General features: G+C 40.5%; 1 protein-coding gene across 1 annotated transcript in view; it reads left to right on the forward strand.

Annotated features, from left to right (window-relative positions):
- Positions 1-2,234: 2,234 nt before the first annotated feature.
- TBL1XR1 (TBL1X/Y related 1) overlaps positions 2,235-20,246 on the forward strand; it is a 181,159-nt gene continuing 163,147 nt past the window's right edge. The window contains exon 1 of the mRNA XM_082626063.1: positions 2,235-2,313. The gene's annotated coding sequence lies outside the window, so the exon portion shown is untranslated. The remainder of the gene's footprint in view (positions 2,314-20,246) is intronic.

Here is a 20,246-nt window from a genome sequence, read left to right on the forward strand (position 1 = left end):
AAAGGTCTGAGAAGGCTCCAAGATCTGCTTTTTGAGGACCTTAGATGAACACATTTGTTTCAAAAACTGTGAGGTGCCTTCCTTTTTAAAAACAACCCGCTGCACTCATCATATTGTCACATTATCACTCATCTAAGTTGTACTCTATAAACCGCTTTGATGTGCTACACACATGCAAGAAGTACACAAAGTGGATATACTTCTACTGTCTTTGCTGCTGTAGAGGTATATATGTTTAGTAAACATTTAGTTACATTATTTTATTTTTGTGAAACGCGAACTGATCGACCAAACCTTTCAAACAGACCCACCAGACGATAAATACCACCATATGTTTAATTCACAGTACATTTGGGCATAAACACTTCAATTACAGCTTTGTGTTTAGTATCAAAACCCTTTTCTTGTGAGTGTGTTTTCTCCACAGATCCCGTGCTCTGGATTACATTTTGAATATCGCTTATTACAGATAAAGCACCTTTCCAGGTACACTTCCGAGAAACATATGTATTTACGCACACAAAGGTGTGTGCAGATCTTTTCACAAACGTCCACATGATGCCTGCGCCGCGCTCCCCTCACATGCTCACCGCGTGCGTGTGGCCCACCGGCCACGCCGCGCAGCCCGGGTGCCCGATGGGCCAGGCCGTCCCCGAACACGCGGGAGCCCCGCCGGCCTACCCAGAAAAGCTAACCGGCGTTTCCCAACCGAGGCGACACAAGCCTTCCCGCCCCCACCGGGCCCGGGACCGCGCAGCCAACACCCAGGCTGCCCCGCACCCGGCCGCGCAAGGCGGTGGGGGCGGGGCGGCCGGGGGCCGGGCAACACCTCGGAGCGCCTGCGGGTCTGTCTTTCTTTTTAAAAGCCTGCGCCGCGCCCACCCAGCCCCCAGAGCCGCCGCGGCGGGCGGGAGGGAGAGGAGCGGGGCCGGCAGTGCCCCCCCATCCCCCCGCTGCGCCGCCGCCACCTCCTCCCCGCGTCCGCGGCGCCCCTCCCCCGCCGGCCCTTCCCCCGCGCACCCGCCCGCCCGCCCGGCGCAGGCCGCTTGGGTTTGTTTTGCTGCGCGGCCGCCGCCGCCGCCGCGGGCCTCGCGAGCTCATTTGTGCCTGGCTGGTCCCCATTCCTCTCTCCCCAGTGTTGAGTGTCTGAGCCGTTGGCTGCTCCGAACCGTTTGGCTCTTTCCCTTAGTAACAGCTTTTACCTTCTGCCTCAATTCCTCTCCCCGCTCGCGCCCTTCCCCCGCGCGCCGCCTCCCCCCGCCGCCGGCCGCGTGCGCCCCCGCCCCTCCCCCCGCGGCGGGAGCACCTCCGCTCGCCACCTGGGGACCCGCGCCGCGCTCCCCGCCCCCGCCCGCCCGGCGCCCATCCCCCGCGCCCTCCGCTCGCCGGGGTTATAATTGCCTCTCACCCCCCGGAGGGGTTATTTTGGGGGTGGTTGGAGGTGGCGGCGGCGGCGAGGAGGGGAATTTCCTTGTGTCTCCATTCCCGGGAGGGGGGAGCGGCGTCGGAGGCCACGGTTTCCAGGTAAGCGCCGGGGGCCGGACCCCGGGGTGGGGGCGGCCGCGGGCCCGGGCGGGGGGCGCGGGCGGAGGCGGCCGGGGGGCGCCGGGCCGCCGGGGGGGATGGGCGCAAGTGGAACATGCATTTTTCAACTTGGCCCTTCGGGGAGCTGGGGGTTTGGCGGGGGAGGGGAGGGAAGGCATTTAGGGTGCCCCATCCCCCCTTTTTGCTCTCAGGCTTCTTTGAAATGCTCACGTGCCTGCCCACCCCCTACCCTTTCCTGGTCCCGGGGGATCCTCACCCTTATTATGTTGTTGTCCCCGAAAATGTGCACCTCGGCCTTCTCCCCCCTTCCACCCTTCGTGCATTTACACCCCCATTGTGTGTGTGTGTGTGTGTGTGTGTATGTATGTGCGGGAGGCTTTCAGGAAAGAATTTGCAGCAAATTGAATCAAGGAGCCATCATGAGGCCGACTCCTTTATAGCCTATTTTTAGCAGGGGAGAGGGATCTCTTCGGTGCACGTTATTTTGTTAAACCTCAGGCAGCAATGGAAATCCGCTCCCCTCCCGCGGCGCGGCCCCGGGCCCGGCGCGGCGACCCTGGCCGGCGTGCTGGGGCTGCGGGCGGCTGTTGGGGCCGCGCGTCCCGGGCGGGGGCGGGGGCGCGGGCGGGGGAGGGGCGCGCGGCCGCGCTCCGGGACGTGTTTATTTGTAACTTAGTGCTTTTTATCGTCTTGAGGAGGTATTTGATAGAGCCTCTTTGAAGTTGGGTTCAGAAGTGTAGAATTGGCAAAGTTATTGCCAGCTTCCTGGTAAGTTTTGGGTGGCTCAGAGTCACATTATTTTCTGACAGTGTAAAGGCCACGTTGTGAGAGTGGTTTATCGGTAACTTCCTCTTTGCAACCGATGTCATTTTTTGAACAGAAGCAGACTTTTATAAGTGAAATATTAATCTGAAATGGCAGCTCGAGGGAAGACATGCGTGTGTTAGCGTGTTCAGTATTTTTGGAAGTTCCTAATTTGCTGGAACAGGCAGCACTTTGCAGTGGCAACCGAAAATAAATTTAGGTTGTGAAAATGGTGTGTTTCATGTAAAATTTGGGTTGTAGTGGCTCTTAAAAGACGCTCCCATTGTTAGGTTATCTAATAATATTCTCAAAAATAATTTGGTGATTACAAATGATAAAAGTGTTGGAACCTAGTTAAAAACTAGGTTTTTCCCTCATTGTCTGGAGTTTACTTAAAACCGTGGACTCTGTGGGCACCAAGGTGAAGAGTTTTAGTACTTATGTGATTATAGTTGACAGAGGGAAGTTGACTTTTGGCTTTCTTGTTTTCTAAACAAGACCCTTATGCTGATCTCAACAAGCTTGTTAATAAAATTTGGTGGGTGAAATGTGGGTTATTTTTAGTCTGAATGGTTTGATTCTCCCTCCCCCATATAATTAAGTAATCGTTTCTCTTTCCCCCCCTTTTTTTCCCCTAAAGACTTCTTTATCAGGTTGGATAATGTAAGGCCCTGGTGGTGTTTTCATCTACTTACCTTAAAAAAAATTGTAATAAATATTCTGGTTACACGTTGAAGATAGAGTGAGTGACTTTTTGGTTTTCCCAGTGTGGTTTATTTTCATTTTTTGTTAAATAAGACCCATGCTACATTGGTGTATTTTAGTAATCTTGACTTCCTGGAACTGTATGTTCTCACCATTTTAATAAGTTTGTAGTCTAGGGAAATAGGGCACCTTTGTCTCCATGAAAACAGTGTGTGTGTGCTGAGTTGTATCATGGGAATTCATGGCAAGCAAGCCTCAGAAATTATCCTTGAGTGCGTTCTAGAAATAGTTAGCGTTTACCTGTGGAGGAGGAACAGCAGAAAGAAAATATGCCTGAAAGTGGTTAGGCGAGTGATTCGTGTTTATACTTTTTGCTCTTAAATCGAGGTTTTCCTGCTTCTTTGGAGTATGAATTTTTTCTCCCAGTTCTGCTGTTATGCACCATGTGATATATGTAATCACAACCATTAAGTCTATAAGTAACTACTATTTTTTGTCACTTGAGTTGTTACAATCAGACCTAGAGGGCAAAATACTAAACTGTATAGGGGATGAAAACAATATGTATGTGGAGAAAGTTTTTCTTACTGTTAAGGAACTTAATTAAGGTACTTGTTAATGGCATAAAAATTGTTGCAGAGCTCACCATCAGTTTCTAAGATGTTTTTATTTCAACGTGTACCAGCTTTGGTTATTAACATGGGAGATACCCGTGGTAAATGGAATGGCCCTTTGTGAAGGTTGTATTTTTTCACTGGTTGCTTCAAAGAGGCAAATATTTTAATACGTTTTTACGCGTGTTTAGGAATCTTTGTTACCTGGTGTTCACACCATAAGATTTATCATGATTACCATGATACATGCCTATCAAGAACGAGAAGTAACTGCTTCCTTTGTACTGGGAGAGTTTCAAGCTAATATGCAGAAAGGGCAGGAGCTTACTATAAACATAGGGGTTACTGATAAATAGAGACTATAAACATAGGGGTTACTGATAAATAGAGATGTGACTAATGGACCTTTTAAATGACAACCTGTTGAACGAATACATCTGTTCATATATAACGATGAAACATAAGTACGACCTTGTCAAATGAGTAGCTAATAAAGGAGTTCTTCTCCAATATACTACAGCAGTTACTACTACAAACAATTTCTGACTTGACACATTTTGATGAAGAAATAATTTGTTGGGTTTGTTCATTTTCTGTGTTATTTGTATAAAAAGAATGGAGAAGAATGTGAATAGTAGTAAGTCGGGGAGAGAGAGTGGCAGAAATATTGGCACTTTGGGACTTTGTATTTTTCTAGTACATGGAATTTGACTCATTTCAAATGATGTTTATAGTATAAGTCATTGACATGCAAAAAGAGAAAGCAGCTAACATTGAGACATTATACATCCCCATAGTACAGAAGGGCTAGGACCCCAGGGCTGTGTAGTAAAGAATTGGTAAGAGTATAGGCTGGTTTGGAGACCCCATGGTGGGATCTCCTGCTCTATCACAAATAGATACTTGAATTAAAAAAAAAACCTGTGTGAGAGAGCTTATGCTGGAGAAGTTTGCTGTTCACCTCCTCTGGGATTGGACTCCCTAAGTACAGTTAACTGCCCTGTTTGCAGGAGTCCAAGGAAAGGGACTCTGCTTGGGCTATACTATAGGAAAGGTGTGAGGTGCTTTCTACGTCATTTATATCCCAGGCTAATCCTGAGGTGGGTAGTATTGGGCTCTTTTTGTGGATGATAAAACAGCAAGGTCAAGATAAGTTAATTCACTTGTTCAGGGCCACAAAAGGATCAAATGATGCACTAGGATTTAAACCTCGGTCTGTCTGAGCCCTAGTCCGTGTTCTTTCTAGCTGACTGTAGCTGTGCCAAAGTTTCAGCTGTTTCGTCAGTCTTTAGATATCCTTGCAAAAACTAGTGTTTCCAATCAAGTTTATAATTATGTACTTGGGAGCTGGGATCTCTACAAACTGGGTCAAGTGATTGCATGGATAAATGAAATTCATAGGGCTCAAATACCATTGGCTTAACTCTCTAGAACTGTTTAATAAGATGCCATCTTCTTGTCAACTGCTGTATTTCCTACCTTTAGATTCACAGCGGTGACGTAGCCTCTCCACATACTGCCAGCAGAAATAAGGAAATGTGGTTCCATACCTACAATTAATTAAGAAGGAAAAGCAAATAAGAGAATCATGTATTTCTGAAAACTTGTGTAAGAAAAATCATAAAAGTCTTTTTGTGCAGCATACTGATTCTGTCAGGGGTTCTCAAGATGAACTGCCCAGCTTCAAACTCAGGCACCATCCCTTACTAATTATGTCACCTTGGGGGAGTAACTCCGCTATGTCTCAGTTTTCTCCTCTGTGTAATGGGACGGTCAACTTCAAAGAGTTGAGAGGATTAAGAGAGTTGTGTGTGTGATGCAGGTGGAGATTATCATACTAAGTGAAGTAAGTCAAAGAAAAAGACAAGTACCATATGATATCACTTATGTGTGGAATCTGAAATGCAGTACAAATGAACCTATCTACAAAACAAAGAGACTCACAGGCATGGAGAACAGACTTGTGGTTGCCAAGGTGGTGCGGGAGAGGGAGAGGGATGGACTGGGAGTTTGGGGTTGGTAGATGCAAACTATTACATTTAGAATGGGTAAACAGCTAGGTCCTAATGTATAGCACAGGGAACTATAGCCAATCCCCTGGGGGTAAACCGTAATAGAAAAAATATATATAAAAAGAATATATATATGTATAACTGAGTCACTTGCTGTACAGCAGAAATTATTAGCACAATGCTGTAAATCAAACTATAATGAAAACCGTATGTGTAAGTTGCTGAGAACAGTAGCTGACAAGCATCATGAAAATGTAAGTTGTTGAGGATGATAATGGGTTTGGATTTGAAGTTTGTTTCTTTGTATTACATTTTATTTGCTTGTTTTTTAAGTAGGGGCATAATGTCATAGAAAGTATTTGGCAGTTTTGTTTCCTGAATTTTTGGGCAAAATAGTCGAAATAAGCTTGGCAAAATTTATTTACTCCTGAAGTTGTGATTTAAGGCTTACTTGAAGAATTAGGTTGGGTTTTATTTCATTTTATTTAAAAAATTTATTTATTTTTGGCTGCATTGGGTCTTCGTTGCCGCGTGTGGGCTTTCTCTAGTTGTGGAGAACGGGGTAACTCTTCGTTGTGGTGTGTGGGTTTCTCATCATAGTGGCTTGTCTTGTTGCGGAGCATGGGCTCTAAGCACGCAGGCTTCAGTAGTTGTGGCATGTTGGCTCAGTAGTTGTGGCTGACGGGCTTATTTGCTCTGCGGCACGTGGGATCTTCCCGGACCAGGGCTCGAACCCGTGTCCCCAGCATTGGCAGGCGGATTCTTAACCACTGCGCCACCAGGAAAGCCCTAGGTTGGATTTTAACACTAAGTGGAAACAATACCAAGTTCCATGGTTGGTGTAGGTAGTGGTGGGTCTTTTGTGTGTCTTTGTTGCCGTTCTTCTGTCACTTGGGCTTGGACTTTTTAAATCTGTTTGCAGCATTTGAAACATTTTCTAACTCTTTTTTTTTTTTTTTTTTTTTTTGCGGTACGCGGGTCTCTCACTGTTGTGGCCTCTCCCGTTGCGGAGCACAGGCTCCGGACGCGCAGGCTCAGCGGCCATGGCTCACGGGCCTGGCTGCTCCGCGGCATGTGGGATCTTCCTGGACCGGGGCACGAACCTGTGTCCCCTGCATCGGCAGGCGGACTCTCAACCACTGGGCCACCAGGGAAGCCCTTTCTAACTCTTTTTAAATAAAAAGTGATTTTGTTGTTCGAGGCTGGATCTGGCAGTACCTAGGATCTGCTTTTTAAAATTGGAGTGATTACTTTTTAAGTAGGTTATTGTTTTCTCCAGCCTCAACCCTTCATCTGTGTTCTTGTTCTACATTTTCAGCTGCTGTCAAGACAGTTCTGCTTGGAGGTGTGTTCCTCTGAAATATCTTTGAATCTTGTCTTATTTCCCTTCCCATTTTTTATCGTTTTTAATTCAGCAGTAATGTTAATGACTACTAGAGTTCTGTGTGTCAGGATTACGAAGTTTGCTTTGACAGGTACTTGTGACAATCTAAGCGACTGGTATCCTGATTACTAACAGCGTGGAGACCAAGTCTCAGGTAGTAAGGGGTGCAGAGAGGGGTTTAGGTCCAGTGTGTCTGGCTTCTAGGCCAGTGTTCTTATTTATTTAAATTTTTATTTGACTGCATTGGGTCTTATTTGTGGCATGCGGGCTCTTCTGTTGCGGCGCACAGGCTTCTCTCTACTTGTGGCACGCGCAGGCTCTAGAGCGCGTGCATGCACGCATGAGGGCTTAGTTGCCCCTCGGCATGTGGGATCTTAGTTCCCCGACCAGGGATCGAACCCACGTGCCGTGCATTGGAAGGAGGATTGTTAACCACTGGACCGCCAGGGAAGTCCCTAGGCCAGTGTTCTTAACTAGCAGTCTGTTTTCTCAGTGAGTGAAGGAGAAAATGAATGAATGGTTTTAGGTTTCTGGGTTATTGCATTACTTTTCAAGTAGGTTGCTCGATATCTTCTTCTCCATTCTATCTTCTCTAATCACCAACAGTGTAATTTATTTAAATATTGGTTTCATGACGTCAGTTCGCCTGCTGAAGAACCCATAATGGCTTCCCTTTGCCAACTGGATGTAGTTCATATGCTTCAAGTCTGGCTTTTAAGGCTCCATTCTAACCTATTCAGCTGTATTTCCCACTCTTCTCCACCTGAGATTCTTGCCTGCCTATCAAATACTGCAGTTTTGGCATACTCATTACTCCTCTGCCTTTGTGCATGCTTTTCCTTCCCTTTATCCTTTTAATAGCCTAGTTTCAGTCCCACTTTCGTGAAGTTTTTTCTGGCCGTCCTGACTCAGGATATTTCTTTGAGATTTCATCGCATTTAATGAGTATCACAAACTCCATAATTATTTATTGTTTTGTGAGTATGTGTCACATCGCCTCAACCAAATGTTACATTTCTTGAAGGAAAGGGCCACTTTCCTTATAGTACGTAGCAAAACTCTTGAGTTTTGTATTATACTATCTTCGTAATAAAATGGATTGCTTCTACAAGGGCCCATGTTAAAATAAGAACAGTGGCAGTCCTGTTTCACTCTTGTTGATGTGGCAGAAGCTTCTTTTTGAGTTAGACCTTCAAAGTTTAGTTGTACTATAGGCACATTTAACCATTAATTTGAATTTTCATGTTGGCAGTGTTGACAAGGAAGGGGAAAAAAATGTCTAGTCAACTTTTAGAGTGAAATGGAAATGGATAGTTTTATCCTCTTAATCCTGGAATAGTAGCCACAGTCCTGGTAAAAAACCTAGTCTAGTTGGGAATCATGTTTCACTAAGTTGGCTTTATCTGGTTATATTTGTGTTAGTTGTTATGAAACTTAAGATTTTGGATTTTATTTTTTTAATCTTTAGGCTTTTTTTGCTTGTTATTTTCTTAGTAGTATGTCTAAATAAGATAATGTTTTTAGCTCTGAATATGTGTGACAGCATTCTGACCACATTGGAGTCCCATTTGAGCCATTACTATGAATGTATTAACATGTATCTATCATATAGTATCACTGGGTTTACTCTACCAGAAGAATGCTGTTGTAACCATCTCTCTTCAATAGTTTGTTTTTTTGGGGGGCGGGGCACGTGGCACGGGGGATCTTAGTTCCCTGAGCAGGGATCGAACTGTGCCACCTGCAGTGGAAGTGGGGAGTCTTAACCACTGGACCACCAGGGAAGTCCCTCTTTAATAGTTTTCTGTGGTAAAGATGTGCCAAAGAACCTTGGTAATTTATTCTAAAGGCAGCTATTTTGGTATTATGTCCTTTTGAAATTTTTAATATTTAGAGTTTAAAATATGAGGGTTTCAGTGTCAAACAAAATGAGTTGGATGTTACCCTGCTTTTTGAGAGCTTAGATTCATAACTCAGAAATAATACAATCAAACTATAAGGGTCATGCTGAAAGATCAAAAATTAAATTTCAGTAAGCATAAAGAGTGTCCAGATTAAGTAAGATATTTATGCGAAATGAACAGTTTGAGGAATGAATGAGGAAGCATAAGTATTGAATGTTTAAACTGGGAAGTTTGCCACCTGTTTTCCTTTTATCTATTGGAAGTTTCTTTAAGGAGGTAGAATTTAAAATACAGAAAACATGGGGGCCAAGGGTCAGAGATGGTCATTTGGTGTCTTTTTTATATTCTTCTTTATGTGAAATTGTACTTTGGACTCTCAAACATTTTTTTTAAACAAAGGAGATGTTTTAAATTTTTAACTACTTAAACAGAGTGAAGAATTTTTACTTTCTAAGAACTAGATATCAACTTACATCTTGGTATCTTTATTTTGTCTGAGATCAAAGTTGGTACCAGTGCTTTCCTCTCTTCCCTCCCTCCCTCCCTCCCTCCCGCATTGTGTCTTTTTTAGCATACTGAATAATAGGCATCATAACTAGGTGATCAGCGACTTAATTGGTTTTTTTTTTGAATTTTATTTTTTTATACAGCAGGTTCTTATTAGTTATCCATTTTGTACACATCAGTGTGTACACGTCAATCCCAATCTCCCAATTCATCACACCCCCACCCCCACCCCCCGCCACTTTCCCCCCTTGGTGTTCATACATTTGTTCTCTGCATCTGTGTCTCAATTTCTGCCCTGCAAACTGGTTCATCTGTACCATTTTTCTAGATTCCACACATATGCGTTAATATATGGTAGTTTTCTCTTCCTGACTTACTTCACTCTATGACAGTCTCTAGATCCATCCATGTCTCTACAAATGACCCAATTTCGTTCCTTTTTATGGCTGAGTAATAATCCATTGTACATATGTACCACATCTTTATCCATTTCTCTGTCGATGGGCATTTAGGTTGCTTCCATGACCTGGCTATTGTAAATAGTGCTGCAGTGAACATCGGGGCACGTGTGTCTTTTTGAATTGTGGTTTTCTCTGGATATATGCCCAGTAGTGGGATTGCTGGGTCATATGGTAATTCTGTTTTTAGTTTCTTAAGGAACCTCTATACTGTTCTCCATGATGGCTGTATCAATTTACATTCCCACCAACAGTGCAAGAGGGTTCCCTTTTCTCCACACCTTCTCCAGCATTTGTTGTTTGTAGATTTTCTGATGATGCCCATTCTAAGTGGTGTGAGGTGATACCTCATTGTAGTTTTGATTTGTATTTCTCTAATAATTAGTGATGTTGAGCAGCTTTTCATGCGCCTCTTGGCCATCTGTATGTCTTCTTGGAAGAAATGTCTATTTAGGTCTTCTGCCCAGTTTTGGATTGGGTTGTTTGGTTTTTTAATATTGAGCTGCATGAGCTGTTTATATATTTTGGAAATTAATCCTTTGTCCGTTGATTCGTTTGCAAATATTTTCTCCCATTCTGAGGGTTGTCTCTTTGTCTTGTTTGTAGTTTCCTTTGCTGTGCAAAAACTTTTAAGTTTCATTAGGTCCCATGTGTTTATTTTTGTTTTTATTTCCATTACTCTAGGAAGTGGATCAAAAGAGATTTTGCTGTGATTTGCATCCAAGAGCGTTCTTCCTATGTTTTTCTCTAAGAGTTTTAAAGAGTCTGGTCTTACATTTAGGTCTGTAATCCATTTTGAGTTTATTTTTGTGTATGGTGTTAGGGAGTGTTCCAATTTCATCCTTTTTAGCTGTCCAGTTCTCCCAGCACCACTTATTGAAGAGACTGTCTTTTCTCCATTGTATATCCTTGCCTCCTTTGTCATAGATTAGTTGACCATAGGTGAGTGGGCAACGACTTGATTGTTAAGTGGATGTTTGTGTTTTTGTTCTTACTGCTTATCTACTTGAATGGTGACTAGCATTTTAACGTGAATTCAGTATTAAGGAAATGAATTTTTGCCATGTTTTGCAAAGCCATAGTTACATGGGTAAGTCATTTAGCTTCTAGAAATGTGTAAGAGGATCAGATGAAATGCTACTTAAAGTTTGCTCTTTCATTCTACCAGTACTTATACAGTCAGTTCCTGTATTAAAATTCTGAGATTTTTGTCATTTAATTTTGTGATTTGTTTTTTTTTTTTTTTTTTGGAGAGAGAGTTCTAAATTTTCTTAGCGTTTTTAAGGCCTGAAAATCTACACCTTATAGAATAATAGTCAGGAACTACTTGACATTAGCGTGAGCAAACACCTAGTCAGAAAAGTTTAGTTAATAGCATATTTTGGTGGTTACCTTCAACTGTTAATAGAACACAGCTTATGGGTTAGGAAGAAGTGTTTTATGCTTTCCCCTTAATTTAAAAGGGCTAATTGGGTAGACTGCATACTAATTTTGTTCTATTTCTGTTTTGTGGCTATCAGATGTCATTAACTGACAGTGTAAGGCAATTGGGTCATCTGCTTTGGGTTTCTGAAGTAAGGTAATGGGAATAGATAATGAATTTCCTTAATATTTAATAGAATTTCCTTAATATTTTTTCTTTTTCCATTTAATTCTTTTATGGGATAAAATTTATCATACGTGTGTGAATTTTTAGATGCTGTTTGTAGTTATAGCAGTTTTTTGGGGCATCTTTATTTTAAAATGTAATACCCCTATGTACTTAAAATTTTTTCACCCACTAAAGTGATGGATTTTCCTTAAATCACCTTTCTGTTTTCCTTAGTAAGCAATATACATTTGTGAGATCCTAGACTGGGGTTAGGAGTGAAGTCTGTTTCTGTATCAGGGAAATAGTTTTTTATTCTTGTGCAAAAACTCATAGACCCTCAAGGGGATTACTTCTTAGCCCTTGGACTTCCATATGTCCTGCCAGCAGAGGTCACCAGTTTTAACATCTGGTGAAAGATGTTTTGTGTGAATTGTTTCTTTACAGGTTTTGTTTAGATTTGATGTTTATGACTTTCTTGTTAGTATTTATAGGATCTTCTCAAAGGTACATTTAAATGAAAAAAAATGGAGGCAGAAGATCTTATATAGTCTTCTGTCATTTTAGCGCAAAAAGAGGGGGAGGAATGGAAAGGAGGACACACGGGATGGAGTGTGTGTGTATGTTTAGGTGTGTTTATGTGTTCAAGGTGACTCCAGGAAGATACACAGGAGATCAGTAACAGTGGTTTGGGGGGTGGGGTTGAGGTGGGGAGATCCTGTGGCCAGATGTGGGAAAAATTTATTTTCCCGTATAATCTTTGGAACTGTTTGAATCTTACTATGTTAGTGTTACCATTTCAAAAAAAGTAATGATTATGAAAGAACAATCATTAAGAATTCTTAATCTTTCTAGTTCTTTTGATTTGGATAGTCAAAAGAAGAGAGAAAACTATGTAAATTTCTCCCCTGCTTTCCAGCCAGTTCTTAAAGAGCTGGCACTGTGTATGTTTTTGCAAACACTTATTTTTATTTCTCAGATTTGTTGGCAGAATTAGAACCACTGAATATGATTAAAATGTGTTGTTTCTGTGTCATGAGTGGGTCATCAGACCAGTGGAATTATTTAGTGATAGTGAACTGATGATTTTCGAGTTCTATCCAAGGTTGATAATTAGAAATTAACTCGATGCAAACTTTAAAAAGTGATGTTGGTTGTTCAGAAGTAAATAGGTATTGCCTGATTTCAAAAGTGTTGTTTTGCCAAGGGTTTGGAAATTGGGTGAAAATGGGGGTTCTCATAGTTTAGTAGTTAATTTCAATAATTATGGTAGTCTTTGGTATAATGGGATTCGTGGAACTGTAGATTCTGATATTGCATGCATCCTAACATGACTTGTGAATTTGGATGTATGTGTTACTGACTTCAAGGAGACATATATTAGATTTTGATTCCATTTTGGGTTGCAATTGGTGTCACTTGTAATTGTGTCACTTGTAACTTAAGTTTTCAACTTAAGCTAGAACAACCTCCGGGAGAGAGAGCGCCTGTTTCTGTGCTTCCAATTCTGCTGCACAGACCTGACGCTAGCCTTTCCTGAGGGCAGTGCCTCTTTCTTCAGTGATTAGAGGGCTAAGTAGGGTCTGTGTCTGACCTTTGGCAGTAAAGTCTTCCTGTAGGGTGTTACTGTGGCAAAGAGCTCAGCCTCTGGAGCCAGGCATACCTAATTTGAATCCTGTCCCCCCAGCTTATCAGTTGTATGGCTTTGGGAAATTGTGTAACCACTCCAGTTGGTTTCCACTCTGACAAATGGGAATTTTTCTCTGTAGAGCAGTTGTGAGGATTGAAATGTGAATGCATGTAAGGCAGTTGTCATAGGGCCAGCACATAGGAAGTACTCAATAAATGCTAGTACTTGGTGCTTTTGTTAGCTGCAGCAGCAACAGCTGAGGAGAGAGGCAGAAAAGTGACACTGCTCCTGCAAACTATCATGGCTTTCTGTGGCAACTGCAGAGAATGGGATGGTTAACATTCCCAATTCAGAGGGCTACAACTGCATTTGATGACTGAGCTTTTGTTGCTCACTCTAAAATTCAAAATTGTACTGTGTACTATGGAGCTTTGCTGTGTCTCTGATACATATGTTTTACAGTGATGTTTTGTGTTGAATTTGGTCACATCTTGATGTTTAAAGAAAAAAAAGTTATTACCTTTAAAAAAAATAAAAGTCTTTTTGCTTTTTGGAATGGAATCGTTCTTCCTTTTCTGCAGTTTCTGGGAGATCCAGCACTGTTCTGGCTCTCAGTGGACACTGCTTGGATGACCATTGCAAATACACATTCTGAAAATTTTGAATTGTACTTTCACTAAGAAATACATATTACATAACACAGGGTATGTATATGTGTAAAAATACTGAAGTAAGTTTTCAGGAAATTATGCTTATTTTAATATGTGGTACACATTCATTTTCTATACTCTTTTATTTATAAACATGCTTCTATAAACTTGTAAACTGATTCTGTTATTTTACAGGTAATAATGATTTCATTATTCACTGGATTTAGAAAAGACTGGTTCAGAGGAGTGTGGTCTTTATGGATTTAGAATTAGTACTCAAAATTAAAAACAAAGTATTATTCTGAATGATAGCGTATAGGTAAGTTACATTTATTGGTGCTAATGTCTTTAGGTAGTATTCTGAGGCTCTGTTAGGATTCTGAAGTTCTAATGCCCCAGATTTTGTAAAGTATATGTACAAAGGATAAGGAATTTGGTTGCTAATAAATTTGAATATAAATGACTTTTTTTGGAGGGGTAATTTGCAAACAGCTCTTGATTAAGAACCTTGGATGTCTTTCATAAAGAGCAGTAATTATTAACAAAGGAATAACCATCATACTAAGTTTCTTATATCTCATTAGGAAAGAAATTTGGATAGTTGTTTTGTACTATTTAAGAACTAACATACATATCTTAACATATTGGCTGCCTGAAGTTACACGATTTGATTGAATATTAAGCATCTTTCTATGACATCTTTAAATTAACATCCTATGTCCACTGGTCATCTGTTTCTAGCACAGACCTCTACTTGATTGTTATTTGTTGACTCCGTCTCAATAGGCAGGGCCTTCCTTGAGGACAGTTGCATTTCACCCATCTCTATCCTCAGCATCTGGTCCAATTCCTGGCACGCTGTAGACTTTGCATTCATATTGAGTTGAATCCTTGAGGCTCTCTGAATGAGGTACAGCTTTCGTAGTATAGACCCTTACTTCTTTGAGGTGATTCAAATATACAAAAGTAGAAAAGGGATCCCTCCATTTTCACAAATTCATTGACCCTTGGATTCATCTTCTTACTGTAAGACTTGTGAGGGTCTGCTTGATAACCTAGCATTCTGTCTTTGGTGTCTGTAGAGACAATATGTTCAAAACCTGGGTTAAAAGAAACAAAGACCTTGTCCTGACGTTAGCAATTAAACTTGATTTTGGGGTGTTGTGTGGACTTGTCCGTGTGTTTCTGATACTCATGCACTTCTTCTAGTGTATTCCCCCTTTTGGTCTTTTTTTTTTTCCTAATTACCTGATACTGATAATGCCTTTCTTGGTTGGCTCCTGGTTCTTGATCTTAGCATGTGTGTTCAGTCTGATGCAGTCTGTGCATCTACTGGAGCTCTTCCCTTTGACCGTGGCCTTCCCTTAGGGCTTAGAGGAGATGCACACTCCATGCCCTTTGTCTCTTTAAACCAGCCATTGCGGTACAAGTGATTCTGTGGCCCAGATTGGGTCTTAATTCTGACCTCCTCCTCTGATCTGTAGCTACCCCCATTTTAGCATAGGGATATCCTATACTTTCTGAGTTTCTGCTATTGAGTGTAGGCTGGTAGTGGCGTTACATTTTCATTTAATGATATTAAGTCATGATGAGACAGAGGTGGAAGATAGAGGAGGGTCAGAGCTGAGGCAACATCCTCTACTTCTAGCTACTGTTGAAAATATCCAGGATAATCTGAGATATTGGGTGTTTGGAGTAGAGGTTGGAGATAAGTGGTCCTAGTAGCTGTGATTCTGTTATCATTTGGAGCCTTCCAAAGTGACCCCCCTTCCTCCCCCACCCCCAGCTTTATTGAGGTATAAAAGATGATCCTTTTGTCAGAAGGAGATAGTTGAGTTGCTTTCTGGAAACCAGGGAAGATAAGATTTTCAGTTTTAAACTTTGAACTACAGTGGTGTTTCAAGAAATATTTGTAGTCAATATGTAAAAGTTTAAAATTCATCAGCAGATTTAAAAAATTACTAAGGATAGTACATTTAAAAGATTAACATTTTCACTTTCCTCTGAACGTTGTTGAAACTGGCAAGGTACTATTAAATGGAATGAACAGATAATTTATCATAGAATAAGCTTTTGCGGTTTTTTACCCTTTGCTTGCTTGTCTGCCTGAGAGTACTTTTGTTTAAATAGATAACTAATCTTTCATATCCCTATGCTCTTTGCTTGTTGTATTAAGTATGTTTTCTAATTTCTTGCTTCTCTACTTGGTTTGTTCCTTTTTTGGGATCATATACTCTTGTGAATAACTGGCTGCCTTATTTTATCTAGTCTCATTTGCCTTTCTTGCATTTTCTTCATGCATGTTTTGCTAGTAGATAACATTGGTTGGTTGGTTCATTTGGTCTGACAAATAAATGTAGAAGTGACTTCCTATAAGTGAAAACTGGTAGTAACAGGAAAAGGGTTTTTTTTTTTTTTTGAGTTTGTGCATAACAGCATACTAATGATCTTTTGATAAATATTGTGATAAATACACATGGTATAATTTACAGGAATGCATATATGGTATTATAGAATGCATGGCAGAAACATTTGTACATACTATTTTGTAGGCATATGTAAAAAGTGTTAGTTTCCTTCCCTTTTCTCTTTGGGTTTTCTATCACACTCAGTATAAAATACAAATGTTTTTCCTTAGCCTGTGAGGGTCCCACCACCACTCTGCCCTTTGGCCACCTCACAAATCGTATCCTATTTCACGGCACCCTTCCCCTTATTCACTGTGCCCAGCCATACAAGCTCCACACCCACAGAACAAGCTTGTTCCTGTCTCAGCGCCTTAATTGCTTTGCTCTTTGCCTCAGGCTTTGCCCTGCGATTGTCATATGGCTAATTCTTTTATGTCATTCAGATTTCATTTCCAATGCCACCACCTCAGAGAGGTCACATAGAGGGGTCACAGTGAAGTAGCTGCCCAGTCTCTAGCCATTTTCTGTCACATAGCACTTATCTCTCTCTCTGATAGCCTTAAATGTTGATTTTTTTTTTTTTTAAAGTCACCTCTGTAATTTAAACTCCCTGAGAACAGGGATGGGCTCTGTCTTGTCACTCTGGACCTAAAACAGGACCTGGTACGTGTTCAGTAAATATTTGAGTGAATTGTTTTCTCAGGAATGTTTTCATGACCAGCTGATAGGCTTAAGTTAGTTTGTCCTTAGTAGAATACTGGAAATAATTCATTAAAAGGTCAGCATTTAGAGGAGTGTTGGAAGAGGCTTTACTATTGATATCTTGGTTATCTACGTTTGGAAGCCCAGGGACATATGTGAGTGCTGTCCACTTTTCTTGGAGGAACATACTTAAAGATGGTGTTTGAATCAGGAAAAAAAATGTAGATGGATAATTGAGGAACCAATTTGAGTATGTGCATGTGTTAATAATAAATGTTAGATTTAAGTAGGTTAGTACTTCACTTTAACATACATATTTCATTCAAGAAAAATGATGAGGGCTAGATACCCCCGTTTAAGTTTTGTGCAGGTTCAGGAGGTTTTGTAATTTACCTTTAGTTACATTTACCTGTGATTTTCTGTCTTGAGTGATCATGGTCAGCTTCCCAAGGCTGGTAGATGACTCAGAGCTCTTTTAGTTGTACGATAGATACACAGTTCAGACTAGCTTAAGCCAAAAAGGGAGATTTATTGGTATATGGAATCCAAAATGGATTGAATAACTCAATTATAAGGAAAAACATTGAGCCAGCTGGGCTTTAGGGGACAGACCCATTTGAAAGCTACCAGAAATCTTTGCTAACAACCTTGGTTTTTTTGTTTGTTTGTAGATTCATTTCATTTTCTCATAGCAGATTTGCTTTCTTTACCAGGAGGAAAATATAACGTGCCATTGCCAGTGTTTATCCTGTTTTCTCCTGCCGTAGAGTAAGGACTACCTCGTTCTCTTTTTCATTTGGAAAATTCTTGAAGCACTGGCGAGTTTGATTTGGGAAGGGGCCCACCATGGCCATTGGCTATATAAAAACTACGGCTGTCCCACGTACTCTGTGGAAGTGGGGGGAATGAGAATTGAGTGAAGATGGGAGTTCTGGGCAGCCTCTGCCCCTCCTGCCTCCCCCGCCTGTTTCACCCCTCACAAAATGTGTGTCCATTTATAGTTGGGGAGGTTGTGCCTTTAATCCACCATGGATTGTCAGATGAAATTTTCCTTTAACCAGAACTGGCACTTTTTTGGGTTTTTTTGCTCTGGTTTCCAACCTTTTCAAATACAGATCCATTTTTTTTTAACGAAAAATTGAGGTCCCTCATGTGGTAGCAATTGTAATTTTATGAACTCTGTCTCTGGCTAATATCGGTATTTAAATGAATTTGTTTTCTCAAAATGAGTTACATAGTAAACAACTTGATGCTGTTTATGTTGGCTTTGTTTTTAACATTACTTCTGCTAATTTAACAGCTAATAGAAGCCAATATTTGAGGGCAGCTGTTAGAAAATTATCAACAGGTTAATTATACATATTTAGGGGATATTTTAATTTCTGAGGAAGATAACCACCTTCCTCCTAATCAGTAGTTAAATAATTTTAGCGTGTAACAACATTAACAAGTTACATGTTCCCAACAATTATTTTGGGCAATATTTCAGCAGTTCACTAAAATAAGAAAATGGTTAGCCATGTAGGAAAAGCCTTTTGTGACCCAAAAGATAGTAGTCTTCCTGGACTTCAGTTGCTTCATCTTTAAAACATTGAACCAGGTCTCTGAGGTCTCTTCTGGAGTTAATGCTCTTTGACCCTGTGATTGCACATATAATTTAAAAATTAGGTCTGTGTTCAGCCAAATTAAATGGAAAATGTACAATACTGATCTCTTCAGGTTAATCATTACCTGAACAATTTTTGCTAAAGAAAATACTTGCATTTCTCTGATACCTTCTCAATTTTGAAAAAGTTAGCTATAAAGAAAATATTTTTTAGACGTCTGAAGAAGAAACTTCTGTTTAGTCCAGTAGTCTTTGAGTTCAGGTGCATTTGTTACATCTGATTTCACTGTAGAGTAAATTAAAAGAAATAGCACCAAACACATTTTTGAGAATGATTTTTCTTTAATGCCCTTAATTGTGTGATTGCTGACTGTCAAAGCCAATAATTTTTCAGGAGTTCAGGTTTTACTTTGCTCTGTGTACTACACATTTTAGAAGTTGTACCAAAAGTATATGTCTTAAGTACTATGAGAAAATGCTGTTCACATTCATAATTTTTTAAATACTAAAAAATAAGTTTCAAGTGTTGCCCATATTAACTACTAACTGAGAATCTATGTATATTAAAACAATTTACAATGAAAATAGTTATGTGAGTGATATAACAAAAGGGGAGGACATATGTTAGGGCATAAAGATGCCAAACATGTTGATCTTTTCTCGCAAACAGTTTGGTTTATGTGTAGCACATGATTTGAAAGCTGGAGAGTGATGAGAATGCACAGGATAGGTAAGTAGGGATCATATCATGAAATGACCTCTTTGCTGTGATAAGTATTTTGGACATTCTTCTGTGACAGGAAACTAGTGAAGGACTTTAAGCAGAACTGCAGGATTATATTTTATCCCTGGATATAGTGCATGAACGATGACACGATGGTTTCCGTGGGAAAGGGGCCAGCTCTGGACTGAAGGGAGAAAGTGGAGTTGGTAGTGTTACTGGTGAGAGTGACACCACGTATTTTTGAGAGTCTTGCAAACTCGTCAACATTTCTGAATTCTGGAAAAAAAAAAAAGGCAATTGGAAATTCAGGAGAGAATGGAGCATCCAGGTTTTCTTCTCTTTGGCTTGTTACTGCTCTTCTTTTTGTGGGGAACAGGGGTATGAAGACTAGGGGCTTGTGGGGATGGGGGATTAATTTGATATCCAAACGGTTAATGGACAAAATAGGGACAATGCAAGGAGGGGGAAATTGCCCTTGTCATCATGATATCTTAACTGAGGGATAACTAAATTAGGTACTTATTTGAGAATAGTCACAAAAAAATAAATTGGTATAGTACGGCTAGTTCATGAAGAGTCTAGTGGGTGTAATTTTTATTGAATTCTAGGTTAGTGACATTTTCATATATTTTCAAAGCTTTTAAAAAGAGTTTATATTAGTATAAAAGTCATTAGACTCTCAGTTTGATAACTAGAAGTTAATCTGAATTAAGTACTATTTAACATTACATAAATGTTGTGTTTTAAAAAACTTATTATTTTGAAATAGTTTTAGATGCACAGAAGAGTACAGGGCTGAGGTTATGGATACTTAGGGAAGAATACCACAGAGGTGATGTACCTGTCTTATATCAGGGGTACGTGTCAGTGTTTACATACAATAATACTATCAATTGTTATAGGTGATGTTAACCATGATCACTTGGTTAAGGTAATTATTACTGGTGATGTTAACCTTGATCACTTGGTCAAGACCGTTAACCTTTTATCTAGAATTGTTTAGAC

Source organism: Mesoplodon mirus (assembly GCF_964341445.2).
Source record: "Mesoplodon mirus genome assembly, chromosome: 6".
Classification (NCBI taxonomy): domain Eukaryota; kingdom Metazoa; phylum Chordata; class Mammalia; order Artiodactyla; family Ziphiidae; genus Mesoplodon; species Mesoplodon mirus.